The sequence below is a fragment of the Peromyscus californicus genome, unplaced genomic scaffold (genome assembly GCF_007827085.1).
Source record: "Peromyscus californicus insignis strain IS unplaced genomic scaffold, ASM782708v3 Scaffold_7__1_contigs__length_154581171, whole genome shotgun sequence".
Taxonomy (NCBI): domain Eukaryota; kingdom Metazoa; phylum Chordata; class Mammalia; order Rodentia; family Cricetidae; genus Peromyscus; species Peromyscus californicus.
This window is the reverse complement of record NW_026294595.1, coordinates 53,153,413-53,167,278: the sequence shown is the minus strand read 5'-3', so window position 1 is coordinate 53,167,278 and position 13,866 is coordinate 53,153,413.

The window sequence follows — 13,866 nt, the reverse complement described above, 5'->3', positions numbered from 1 at the left end:
CCGGCTCCCTGTATGTACATCCACTGCCACGTGGAGAGAACATGATTCTTTAGAAGTTATAAGAATTGTATTTATTTCCTTTGTTCTGGAAGACTGAGCGGCCTAGGAAAGAAGCCTGGGGCTGGGCTGCCTGGGGAAGGGTCTGAGGAGCCTGAGTGAAGAAACTCCGAAGAGCCCACCTAATTCTTGGCAAGAGCACTGAGCTTCCTGAATTTTCAGGAAGGTTGTTGGGAACCTGAGGACTGCATTAAAGACAGAATTACTTAGACACTAACAGATGCTGGGGTGAGTAAAAGTGAGTAAATCCGTCACTTCCTAATTCGAGCCCAGATAAAGGACTCCACAGCTGGATCCTGCCTCAGGTTCTCCTAAGTGGGGCCAAGAAGGCTCCCTGTTGCCTCCAGTACTCAGATGGCTTTCTTTCCACCATTCTGCTCACTCGTTCAAATCTATGTCCTCTCTTGAGCCTGGATTTTCGTGACTAGATAGGCCAGACATTGTATGTACTTGGTTTCCATCTTTTATACTCTCCTTACTTGGAAACTGAGAAATTACAGATTTCTCAAGGGTCTGCCAGTTACTAGAATTCCTGAGCCTGAGTTCACTTTGTAGGCCCAGAAGTCCCTACTTCACACAGTGCCCAAGCCCCTGTGTGTCCGTATTTCCTTCTCCTTTTAGTAATGAAGTAATAGAAGCTGGGAACTCAATAATTTGGGCGGTGACTACCTAGCCCTAGGGACCTTGGGACAGCTCCATCCTGTCCTCTGTTGAACTTGGCTTTGCTCCAAGTCCTATTTACTTGGTGACTACACTATCCAAGCTCAGTACCAGGAAGAGCCTCAACCATACCAGCAGCTGAGGTGTTCTCTTAAGGTGGTGTTTCATCTCCACCCCCAACAGAAAGACCTGGGGCCTTGTGTCAGTCAGGCCTCTCTAACTCAGGCCTGTTAGCCCATTTATTTATCTTCCTTTCTGGATAGCTGACTGTAGGCTTCCCATTTTCTTTGACCTTCTAGAAGTTCTGCTGAAAGCCGAGCACTGGGTTATGTGAGAGGATTAGGAACATTTGTGGTGTGTTGCCTCAAGTCAACCCCAGTACCCCTCAGTGTGTGTACGTTAGAGAAAGACGTCTGCTTTCTTGAAATTCTCCTCTGACTTTGGGCCTGGTTTGGAGTGTGAAGATTCTGAAGGGAAGGAGAGTCTAACTGCAAGTGGTCTAGTCTTAAACCAGGCATGCTGGCACACCCCTGTAGCCTCAGCCCTTGTGACGTAAAGCAAGAGGAACAGGAGTTCAAGGTTATCCTCTGCTGTGTGGGGAATTCAAGGCCAGCCTAGGCTACGTGAGACCTAGTCTTTGAAAGAAAAAAAAATGAAAAGAAAAAGAAAGAAGAAAACAGGAAAGTAAAACAATCTGGTCAGCCACTCTTTTCATGTTTAAACCTTGCCCTTTCTCCTGCCCACCTTTTTTTCACGTTGCCACTGTTAGCCAGGGCCTCATCATTTTGTAAAATTCTCCCGTTTTGATGGAACAATGACAGTTCCTTAAACAAAAGTAATTGAGTTCCCTGAATTGAAGTAAGTTGTTTTTCTAATTCTTGCCCTCCCCATCCTACTAACCTCCAGTAACTGCCAGCCACAGGAGGTGACCATTGACCACCTGACTCTCCTTCACTGACTTACCGGCTACCCCTGGCAGTGGTCAGCTGTGAGTCCCAAAAGGGAACCTGTCCATCTCCCTGTCCCTTCTTCCGCCCTGTAACTCCTCCAGCCGGTGAGCCGGCAGAGGGTCTGATTCGATCCCAGACTCTCCGCAGGTCTTTCTCCCAAACCAACGCCTGTGCTGTTCTTGATTACTTGTTCCTTTCCTGCCTGTCTTTCCTTCTCTCTGATCTTACACTCGCCCTCCGCACCCTCACCTCTTTACTGGATTCCAGATGAGTCTCGGTAGCTCCCGACCTCCCTTCCCACATCCGTTCTTAACTCATTCTGATCCGTTCTCAGGTTTGCCCTCTGAGAAACCTTTAAAGCACGTGTTGCTCCCTGGTAATGACTCAGATCCGGAAAGGGACCCACAGGCCCACACACACAGAGGCTTTTCCCCACCTCCCTAGCTTCCGCAGCTCCTTGTGGGCTACCCCCAACCTGCTTCCCACGGCCTTTGGCCCTTCCTCGAACCCTGCTTCCCCTACCGCCTCCCCAGCGCCCAGCTCAAAATCAACTTCTTTAAAGAAGACTTCCCCAACACCAGCCGGCTGTTAGACGTCTCCCTAGCTTCTCACAGGGCTTTTTACAGACGTAATGGTGTGATTAATTGCTGGTTTGCGCAGGTAAACCTGTGAATCCGGGGCCTCTCTTGTCTCGTTCACTGCTTTCTCGCCAGCATCGATGCCAGGCCAGCTCAAGATGGGACTCATGACATACCTGTTCAGTGAATGGCAGGCACCGTTCACGTCGCAGAGCCCCGCGTGCTGCCGCCTCTTCCTTGACACAGGGTTCTAAAGCAGAGCGAACTTCCTGTGTTGCTCTTTGATCGGCTGTTTGTGAGGCCGTCTGGAAGGACCGTACTGTTCGCTGTATGTGCTGGAGTCGAGACCATCTTGTCCAAGGCGTGCATTTCTGAAAATAATGTGATTCCTGAAACCAAACGTATAGGCCCTGCCCAGAAGAGTGACTTTGAGCAGGGCCGAGTACGGAAAGCAGTAGGTTGTGTTGTATTCGGGCCCTCTTGTTTCAGATTTTAAAAAACGGAGATCTTCCCACGGGGGCTTCGTTTCGCCTCAGTCCCCGTGGAGCCAGCTGTGGGTGAGGGAAGGCTTGTCTGTCAGGCCACGACTCCAGTGAGAAACTAGGTTGACGCCATTATTAATGACAGATGCATCGAGGACAGCAAATTATAGATGAAACCACTCCTTAACCCGTGGCCAGATGACTCCCGGTCACGCATTCCTTTTCTCTCTAGTTGGTCATATGTTGGTTGCCAGAAGAAAGAACAGAACAACTGAACATCAGGAGTCCTGTGCTCTAGACCATTATCAGCTGTGTGTCTTTAGATACCTAAAGAGCCTGGGCATACTAGACACTCTACATACGCTCTTATAAAAGCTTCCATGACCAGCGCTGCTGATCTCATTATAGCCACGGCTAAAACGAGCCTCAGAGAAGCCGAGTAATTTGCATTGGTTACATACATAGCCGGTAGAGACTACGAAGTCAATTTTTTTAATGACTGAATCCTTTAGACCTCAACTACTACTGTAAAATTAAGGAATTTAATGATGGGGCCTCTAGGGAGGATAACAAATAAAAATCCTTAATTCTCCCTGTTCCGCTCGTTAATGTTTTGATCTCCTGTAAGAGTGAACTTGGAAGACCTGTGCCTACACGTGGGACGGATGGCACTCAAGAGCCCGGTGACCAGACTGAGTGAGGGATTTTTGTGGTTTAAAAACAGAAACAAAAACAAAAGCCACTAACACAGTTTATCTGCTGTGGATAAGAAATGTGCCAGTTTGTGTTTAAATCTGAATGTTGGCATTATCCAAAAGCTTTTAACAAGCTTATCCCTAACTGTTATGACGTCAAGAAACCGGATGACTGAAACATCTCTGACTTGTATTGACGCTTCACAACCCTGAGTTTATTTGAGACGTTCACACACAAATGAACTCGGGAACCCTGACCACATCTGAGTTCTGTTCCCTTTTCCTTTTTGTGGTCACAGACTTAGGTGCCTCTCAGTCCTGTGGGGGGGACTGTTTAAGCTGAACTGCCCAGTATTGGGAAGAAGAGACCATTTTAGGATGAACTTCTTCCCATCATAGCAGATCTGTACGCAGATTCTGTATGTATGCGACTGGATTTTGTACATAAGCATTACATGTTCAGCCTGCAGAGGGCCCAGGCTGGCCTTGCTTCAGAAAGGCCAGCCAGAGAGGCTTCACTAGCCTCTGGAAAGCACCAACAGCAGAGCTTCGGAAGCTGCACTCCGGTTTCAAATCCTGAGCCATTTCTTGCACCAAACCCAGGAAGAGGAGTACGTGAATGAGGTCCTAGATTCCTGTTGACTTCTAATCTTATACAACGCCGTAGGACCAGGTCTGCAAGGATGAGGTTTTCTCACTTCTGCACTCTGAGGAAATACCCCTGCAGTCGGTCACCTCCTAGGGCCACGCTGGGCTGAGATCTGGACAAGCCACGGTCCACAGGCCTCCTCAGCTCCCCCACTTGGTGTTACAAAATTATAGGCTCTCTCTCTCTCTCTCTCTCTCTCTCTCTCTCCCTCCCTCCCTCCCTCCCTTCCTCCTTCCCTCCCTCCGTCCACCCTCCCTCTCCTTTTCCCCTCTTCCCCTTGCCCACCCCTTCCCTTTCTCTCTCTCCCCTTCACTTTCCCTCTCCTTCTCTCTCTCATCTTCCCTCCCTCTCTCTTTCCCTTTACCCCCCTCTCTCCCTCTCTCCTTCCCTCCTCCTCTTCCTCTTTCTCCCATTGGCTTATTTAAGTCCGAAACCAAACAAAGCAAGGTCTTCAGACTGACTCCACACTGATATCTGTTAAGCCCTTTTTAATCTATGCATGCCTCGCCTCCTCCACATTCTTTCCCTTGTGGGCATGTCCAGCCTTTGGACACTGGGACACAGTTATCATCTATGAACTCACACTCCAGAACCTCTCATTCAAGTTACCAAAAAAGAAAAATTTTAATGTTTTAATAAGTGTAGCTAGAAGAGTTTTTTTCTCCGGGTCTCGCCAAGCCCTGGCAGTCTGGACAATGAAGGATATAGTTACCTTTCCTAGAATTTGACATTTAACCTAAAATTTTTCTTTTCAGAATAAAGATACCTTCGCCCATACCCAGCAGGAAGCAATTTTAAGAATACGACGCCCACATTCCCAAAGAGGTGGTGTGGGGCGGGTGGTTTTTTGGTCTTTTTAATGGGTTTTGGGTCTGGGATAATTTTCATTACTTAGGAGAGTTGGTTACAAGTTGTTGTTAAGGGTTAGGAAAAGGGCTAAGCAAAGGAAATTAGATTTAAGGTTCTTGTTTAAAAAAAAAGAAAAAAGAAAAAGACAATTACTAGTTTTAAATACTTTACATTGGATTGGATTTTTTTATATTGTATACAAATTATATATATATATATATATATATATATATATATAGAGAGAGAGAGAGAGAGAGAGAGATTGATATTGTTAGAAAATGCCATACATATATTTCTAATTTTGTTCAAGATATTGTACTTATACCGTTCATTTAGCAATGTAATACAATTTGCTGATCCTTGAATGTTATTATTACCAACTATTAGGATATAAAGAAATGAAAGTTAGTAGTTAGACATTACAATAGAACTTGTAGTCATATTAGGTATGTTTTCAAGATTGAGCAGATATATTTTAGATAGACAGGTCATCTTCAAACCCTTCAGAGATCTACAGAATATGGCATTTAAATTGTTTTAATAACTTAGAAAATTTTTCTTTTTTGTTATGACTATGAGACATGTCGGCTCCTGGCAGTACCAATCTACTTCAGATAAAACATGGGCATAGAAGAAACTGCATATGGAGTTAACTTTCATTGTGGCAAAAGTTAGCCACTGGACAACAAAGTATCCTCGAATCAACTGCTGACAAACAGGACAGACAGGACATGAAACCAAGGGCTACCGATTCTTGCCAAAACAAGTGTGGTAGTGGCTTTATCAAAAGGCATCTTCTGAGGCCAGGACAATATGCACCATCCCTGAAGTGGCCTTTGCAAGCTGGAAAAGGTACAGTGCCCTTTTCTTCAAAGGCAGCTGAACAGGCAGTGGGCCGATGGCTTCTGATGTGCAATGGAACAGCAGCTGAAACAGTTATTCTTGAAGAGTAACTAAGCTCACACCTCTCAATAGTAGACTGGCAGTTAATAGAGGGATGTGGAGAAGAATGGGATGCCGAGATGAAGCCACACATACACATAGCCAAGAAGAATGGACAGCTGAATTCAAAAAAACATCAACAATTTCCAGAATTTAAAATCCTGAATCATGACATGACACTAGTGGAATTCAGGGGTTTCTGGTACATGGACTGCTCTCACCCAATGTGAGGTTGAACTGTTGACCTTGTGTACATCCTAGTTCACAAATGAGTCTGTCAGATACGCTAAGCCTATAGGCTGAAGATGATGCCCCAACACTGCAGAGAAACCTCAGGTGACTGTCCAGACAGCTGGCTGTTTCTGTCAACTCACAATTTTTTTTTAAAGCTGCTTGCATGCACTTCCTGTTTTTATTTTTTATTAGGTAATATTATTTCCTTCTTGGGTCTCTGAGGGAGTTGAAGATTAGTTAGTTATAGTTATAGTTTTCCTTGTTAAGAATTTCAGAAAAGAAACTCACTAAAGAGTAACTGAATAAATTTGAAAGACGTTATAAGATAGTTCTGTTAGTAATATTAGTTAGGATAGAAAGTGAATTAGGTACATTTTGGACTTACCAAAATAGGATAGATAATGGAATTATTTTCTCTGAATTTTTCAAATGCAAATGGACTAGACATTTTTTAGATATTTATTGCTTGTATATATTGTATATAGTTATTGTACTTTTGTATATAGTTTTTCTTATATTAGTTATAACCTTTTTCCTTTTTTTCTTTTTATTAAAATAGAAAAGGGGAAATATGGTGATATTTTATTTGTACTGAAATGTGATTTTATTTGTATGTTAATAAATAAAGTTGCCTGGGGGTCGGAGCTAATAGCAAGCCATAGCAGAAGCTGGGCGGTGGTGGCATATGCTTGTAATCCCAGCACTTGGTAGGCAGAGCTAGGTAGATCTCTGTGTGTTCAAGGATACAGCCAGCATTGGAGACACATGCCTGTAGTCTCAATACCAACCACAGAAGACCTGGAGATCTATACAGACAGGCAGTGACGAGGAGGTCATGTGGTTGAGTTTACAACCAATGAGAAGGCAGAACAGAAAGTCAATAAAAAGGACAAACAAACAGGAAGTAGCTCTCTTGCTGAGGAAGACAGCAGCGGCAGTGAAGGGTAAGGTTTTTAGCTCTTAGCTATCGCTCTGACCTCTTGGGCTTTCATCTTTGCATTGACTCTGTGTTTCTTATTTAATAAGACAGTTACATCTACAAATAAGTTTGTGGTTTTTGTACTGCACTGAGCTGAACGCAGTCCACAGGCTGACTCTCAGGATTCACAAAAGAAATCCTAAAGTTTCCAATTTCATTTTCTATTTCTGGGTTGCGCTGATCATCTTCTGTGACATCAGATCATATGTCTCACTGTTTCCTGTAAACTGTTAGTTCTAGTTAGATGTTTATTTTTTTTTCTTTCTTTTTTTTTTTTTTGGTTTTTCAAGACAGGGTTTCTCTGTATAGTTTTGGTGCCTGTCCTGGATCTCACTCTGTAGACCAGGCTGGCTTCAAACTCAACAGAGATCTGCCTGGCTCTGCCTCTTGAGTGCTGGGATTAAAGGCGTACGCCACTGCTGCCCAGCTAGATGTTTATTCTTATTCTGGCTTGATTCTGTCCTTTTTTGCAAGAATACCTTGTAAGTGGCAATTGGCGCTTTCACTGGGAGTATGATGTCCGACTGTCTCTTTATAATGTGAGCAGTACTTATACAATGCCTAGCTCTGATATTACATTGTTACTGCTCTGTGAATTTTTACCGATAATTTGATCATTAAAGATAATCTGAGGGCTGGAGAGATGGCTCAGAGGTTAAGAGCAATGACTGCTCTTCCAGAGGTCTTGAGTTCAATTCCCAGCAACCACATGGTGGCTCACAACCATCTGTAATGAGATCTGGTGCCCTCTTCTGGTCATGCATGCTGTATACAAAATAAATAAATAAATCTTTAAAAAAAAAAGATAATTTTAAATTTTTTTTGCAGTGTGTGTGTGTGTGTGTGTGTGTGTGTGTGTGTGTGTGTGTGTGTGTGTATACCTGCATATTCACATGTGTCTGGGCACACATGTGCACATGTGCCTGTGTACATTGCACAAGTCTGTAGAAGCCATGGGTTAATGTCAAGTATCCTTTTCAATCGCCCATCATTTTACATTTTTGAGGCAAGAGTTCCCACTCAAGACTGTTGGCTCAGCAAGTCTAGCTAGCCAACTTGCTACAGGAATATCCGGTCTCCACCTCTTGAGACTGGGACTAACTGGCAGGCCACCATGCTGCCTGGCTTTCCTATGCGGATCTAAATGCCAGTCTTCCCACACATAGGAAATACCATCCACTCATTCTGCCGTTACCTAGTGTCACCGTTACAGAAGAGTTGAAATTTTATGTCAAAATAAAATTGGAAAAGAGATAATAAAGTGATGTGATCACACTCAGTTTCAAAAGGAATCTCAGATTTGTTTGTGTGTGTGTGAGAGAATCACACTTTCCAAAGTAAATATTACTGTACTCAAAGCAACTCATCAGAAGGCCCACGTGTCCCTCCCTGTGAAAGTACCCAGAAGGCCCTTGCCCAGCAGACTTCTACAGTGAAGTTATCACGCATTGGCAGTATAACTTGTTTTAGGGTCACCCAGGGGCCAGAAGTCCATCAGCCTCTAGCACAGAAAAAGACAATTATTCCCAGCTTCTCACATTTTTAAGCCAGTCTCAAAACTTGTCTTTCCTATGTTTATTTAGCAAGCTTGCTAAATAAATATTTATTTATATTTATTTATCTAAGCTTGCTAGGCCACATCCTGCAAGTAATTAGCAAAGCTCTTCAATTCTTTGATATAACGCCATACTTTCTTAGACTTCACTTTATAATTGCTTTTTGCTTCCTCTTCCTTTTCCTCCTCCTCCTCTCCCTCCTCCTCTTCCCCCTCCCCCTCCTCCTCCTCTTCCCCCTCCTCCTCTTTCCTCCTCCTCCCCCCCTCCTCCTCCCCTTCCTCCCCCTCCTCCTCCTCTTCTGTACTAGGGATTGAAACAGGCCTGGGCATACTAGACAGGCATTCCTCTACTCAGCCCTTTAATTTCCTCTTGAATCAGGCTAGAATTGACTCTAATTATAGATCTGGAGATATGTAGTGAGAACAGAGCCTGAGGGAACTGGCTTCCTCTCTTAAGGTGACCTCCTCAAACTGGGGTTTTCAAGAGCAGGAAACAGGAGCAAAATTGTCAGCTGCCAAAAAGCCTAGAATTCAACACCTGGGCTCCTTGAGCCCTTCCAACTCTGCACCATACAGCACTTTAACGTTACAAATCCTAATCTTGCTGGATCAGCATGTTAAATAATTCTCGTGTAAGAGCTGGAGGAAGAAGGTAGACTAACTGATTTGCAAGTTAGCAGTCAATAAGAGCCTGTGTTGTATCTGTCTCAGTCAGCTCGGAGTGCCCTTAGAGTTTCTTACAACACATTCACACTTTCAGTTTCAATGCATGTCCTAAAACGAAAACCTAGAGATTTTCACTGCTCAATCTCTCCATGGAAGTAGTTAATCTCAGTGCACAGCTCTGGAATTATCCAGTCCTAATGTTCAGAGGCATTCTTTTTACTAATTAATTCTCTACCAAAGGCATGGGATTTCAGAGTCCTATCTCTGATATCAACTGGTTTTTATAATTTTTCAAAATAATGAGTCTGCATGACCTGGGCCTCCTCATGTACCCAAGAGTTTGCTTTTGGTAACAATGCCCCATTGTCAGCTTTGGAGTGTGTCAGGATTCCTAGTTGCGAGCATTAGCAGCCAATTCTATGTAACTTAACTAGAAAAGAACGTGTTGAGAAATACCAAGTAGGTCACAAAATCTCTGAGAAAGCTTAAGATCGGGCCCAGGAAACAGACAAAAGTCACAGGAGGCTGATAGCCGAAAACTAAAGACCACTGTAGGTCTGGTTAGGACGCTTCCAAAGCGCGGTCAAGAACTGTGACAGACTCATAAGTGGATTCTAGATATAAAGCAAAGAACAATCAGACTGCAACCCACAGAACCAGGGAGGCTATATGGCAGGGGGGACCCTAGGATGACTGTGGCTTAGAATAAGTTTTGGTTTTACTAAAATAAATAAATAAGTTGTAAAAAAAAAAATGCTGAAGGACCACTGGAGGAGGGGAGAACTGTAACAGAAGATGAAGTCGCTACTTCAGAGGAAGGTTTGCTGACACTACTACCTCCAGACCCCCTCCGGGACTATTAACATCATCAGGGTAGATAAGGAATGTGATGGACCATGTGCCTTTGTACCATTCCTCGGGATTCAGTGTCACAATAATACAGGACATACTTCATGTCCAGCCTCTAAAAGGAAAGTCAAAATATGCCCTTATCCAGTTTCCATGGTGAGCAAAGTGTTCAGTTACTGAGTACACACACACACACACACACACACACACACACACACACACACGAGAGAGAGAGAGAGAGAGAGAGAGAGAGAGAGAGAGAGAGAGAGAGAGAGAGAGGAGTCCAAGGCACCACGCAATTGAAAGAAAAGAAAACCACTTCGTTTTCTTTCAACACTTGTTTATTGAATGGAAAAAAAAAAAGAAAGGAAAAAGGAAAGGACATGACTGCTCCTGGGTGTGGTGGAGGAGAAAGTTTATTACAGCTATGCGGGAGAGCATAGTCAGAGGCAGGGACATCCGGGAGAGTCCAGAGTGGGCATGACCCTGAGCCATGTCAGGAGATGAGGGACAGGGGTTGGGGGAACCAGGTGCCGCAGCCAGGAGGCTCAAAGCTACAAAGAGAATGGGTGACCGAAATGGACGGATTGTATAGGGAAGAGAAGCCCAGGCCCCCTGGGCTGGCGAGTTCAGGGTAGGGGGCGGGGTTGCCAGCCTGGAGAGCCCTGTAATGGGTCAGGACTGAGGGATGCTGGGAGAACTTGGCAGCCAGTGTCTGCTTTGATACGTTAAATAGGCACCTTGGCCATTTGTCCCAGATTTGAAACCTAGCCGTTATTTTTTCTCAGCCTGTTTATTTTAGAGAAACTATGATAACTACTTTTTGGATGTGTGTGTGTGTGTGTGTGTGTGTGTGTGTGTGTGTGTGTGTGTGTGTGTGCTGTGTTGTGTATGTGTGGCATATGTGCTTATTAGTGTGCATATATGTGCACATTGGGTGCATGTGTCTACGTATATGTGGAAACCAGAGGTTGATTTTGGGTGTCTTCTTTCATTGCTGTCTACCTTTTTAAATTTTGTTTTCATTTATTTATTGTGTTTTTATGTGTGTTTGTGTGTGTATACACACATGAGTGAGTTTCTCAGTATGCATGTAGAAGACAAAGACAACTTGTAGGAATTCATTCTTTCCTTCCACAATGTAGGTTCTGGGAACTGAATGTACTTCATGGAGCTTGGTGGCAAGGACCTTTACCTGCTGAGCCATTTTGCTGACTTTATTATTTTCATTTTATTTACTTATTTTTATTTTATGTACATTGGTGTTTTGCCATGGATTGTGACTACCCTGGAACTGGAATTACAGACAGTTGTGAGCTGCCCTGTGGGTGCTGGGAATTTAACACAAGTCCTCTGGAAGAGCAATCAGTGCTCCTAACCACTGAGCCACCTCTCCAGTCCAGCTTTATTTTTTGAGACAGGATCTCTCACTGAACCTACAGCTCTTTGGTTCAGCTAGGTTGACTGGCCAATGAGCTTCTGGTATCTGCCTGTTGTTTCTCCACCCACCTGCCCCCAGTGCTGGAGTCACAGATGCGAGTTACTTGCCCTGCCTGGCTTCTTATGTGCGTTCTTGGTATCCAAACTCAGGTCTTCATGCATGTGTGGAAGGTACATTTCCTACTCAGCCATTCCTGGAGATTTTTTTTTTTAATTTTCAACTATTTTATGATTCCAAACAAACAAACAAAAATAGTGGTTCAAATTCTCTTTTCCTTCAAAAAGTTAGACTTTTTCCTTTAGTTTTTTTTTTTTCAGCTTAATTGTTGGCAATGTATTTTAGAACTATTTTATCAAGTTTCTAAAAAAAAATCTGATAGAGATTTTGACTGTGATCACATTATATGTGTGAATACATTTGTAGAATAATTTTATTAAACTTATATGGTACTGAAACTTCTTATCCAAGAACATGGTATATCTCAGCTGAAGTGCTCTTTTCCATCCTTGAGTAATTTCACAGTTGTCTTCACACAAAGTTGGCACACTTCTTCATTATGGTTTTGTTGATGTGGAAGCTGGGATTCATCCCACTCTGTATTCCCCTTTAGAATTTCAAGCTCTACCTAGTGTCCAAGCAAAACCATGAGCCACTATTTGCAAGGCAAATGGCTGCAGGATTCTGATTTCTCTATCAGCCACATAAATTGCTGGGGGGAATTCTTTCTAGGTTTATCCAACTGCTGTTACTGAATTAAATCTTAGATTTCATAGTAATATAAACTTGAATTTGAAGGTTAAAGGTAAGGAACATAAATTCAGGAGGGAAAGAGGGGAGAGAGAGGAAAGGAAGAGAGAGGGAGAGAGAGCTCTTAATCCATTGACTTGGATACATTGAAGGGCAGAAGACCCTGACCGGTGCTACAGTGCCTTCTAGTGGACACAATGAGTCATGGCTTCCTTTACTCACCTCCTGGCAATTACAGTCTACCTAGAGGTGCCTTAGCTAGGTCAAAAGCTCTGGCTTCCAGAAAGAAACTGAAGAAGAAAAAGGAGAAATGATCTGTTCAAGTTTCTATGGTTGGCCAAGATTTTCCCTCCTCCACTCACCTTAATTTTTTAAGAATCCTGCTTCCTTTTTAGCATGTATCTGTTATAAAACAAGGGGTTAAAGACACATATATTTAAAATTTTAGTTTCTGTCTTCATATCTAATTTTCTTCCAAGCCTACTTTTAAAAATCCATTGTCAGGGAATGAATTTGCTGGGGAGATAACCAGACATCCATGAAGGGAAAGGTCTCCATTCTCATAAATTGACTCATGGTGTGCTGAATTAATTGTGAAAATTTAATGAGAAAATTAGTTCACAAACCTGCCAAGACTCAGACCATATCACAGAGAGAAGACTTACCTTCAGATGGCCTGAATTAAACCCATACCTTAGTTTTCTTTTATAGATTCATAACTGAATTATCCTGGAAAAAAATGATGAGGCATCAAAAACTGTCTGTGTGAGCCCAATACCTATTCCAAACATCACATGTACAATTCCCTAAATCCCAGGAAATCTTCTGCCCCATTTTGCTTTGGTAGGTCATATGTGTAGATTATAAAAATCAGGGAAAACTGGACACAGTGGCCCAGGTGTGTTGACTTAGCTACTTGGGTGGCAAAGGCAGGAGGATTGCTTGAGTTCATGAGTTCAAGGTCAATGTAGACTATATAACAAGACTCCATTTCAACAACAACAACAAAAGAATATGCAAAGATTTTTTTAAAAAAAATTACTCTGCTCCAAGATCAGATAAACCAACAGTTCAGGACAAGGAATCAGACAGAACTGGATTAGAACCTCTTTCCCGCTTCCTTATTTTTTTTTTGTTTTGTTTTTGTTTTTTTGAGACAGGGTTTCTCTGTGTAGCCCTAGCTGTCCTGGAACTTGCTTTGTAGACCAGGCTCACCTCAAACTCACAGAGATCCCCCTGCCTCTGCTGGGATTAAAGGCGTGCACCACCACTGCCCGGTGTCTCTTGATATTATTAAACACACAAATCTCTCATAATCACTGTTGCTTCAATAAAATAAAAATAGCACATTTCCCTTGTAAGAGATGATGTTTTTCTATCACCTTTTATTAATATCTGAGCATAACATCTTGAATTAAAAATGTGAATCGCATATTCCTTTCTCTTAAATGAAGAAACATTATTACAAGAGAAATATTAATATTATTTACTTAATTTCATCAAGAATGTCATTTTGACTGGGTGTGCCAGTGC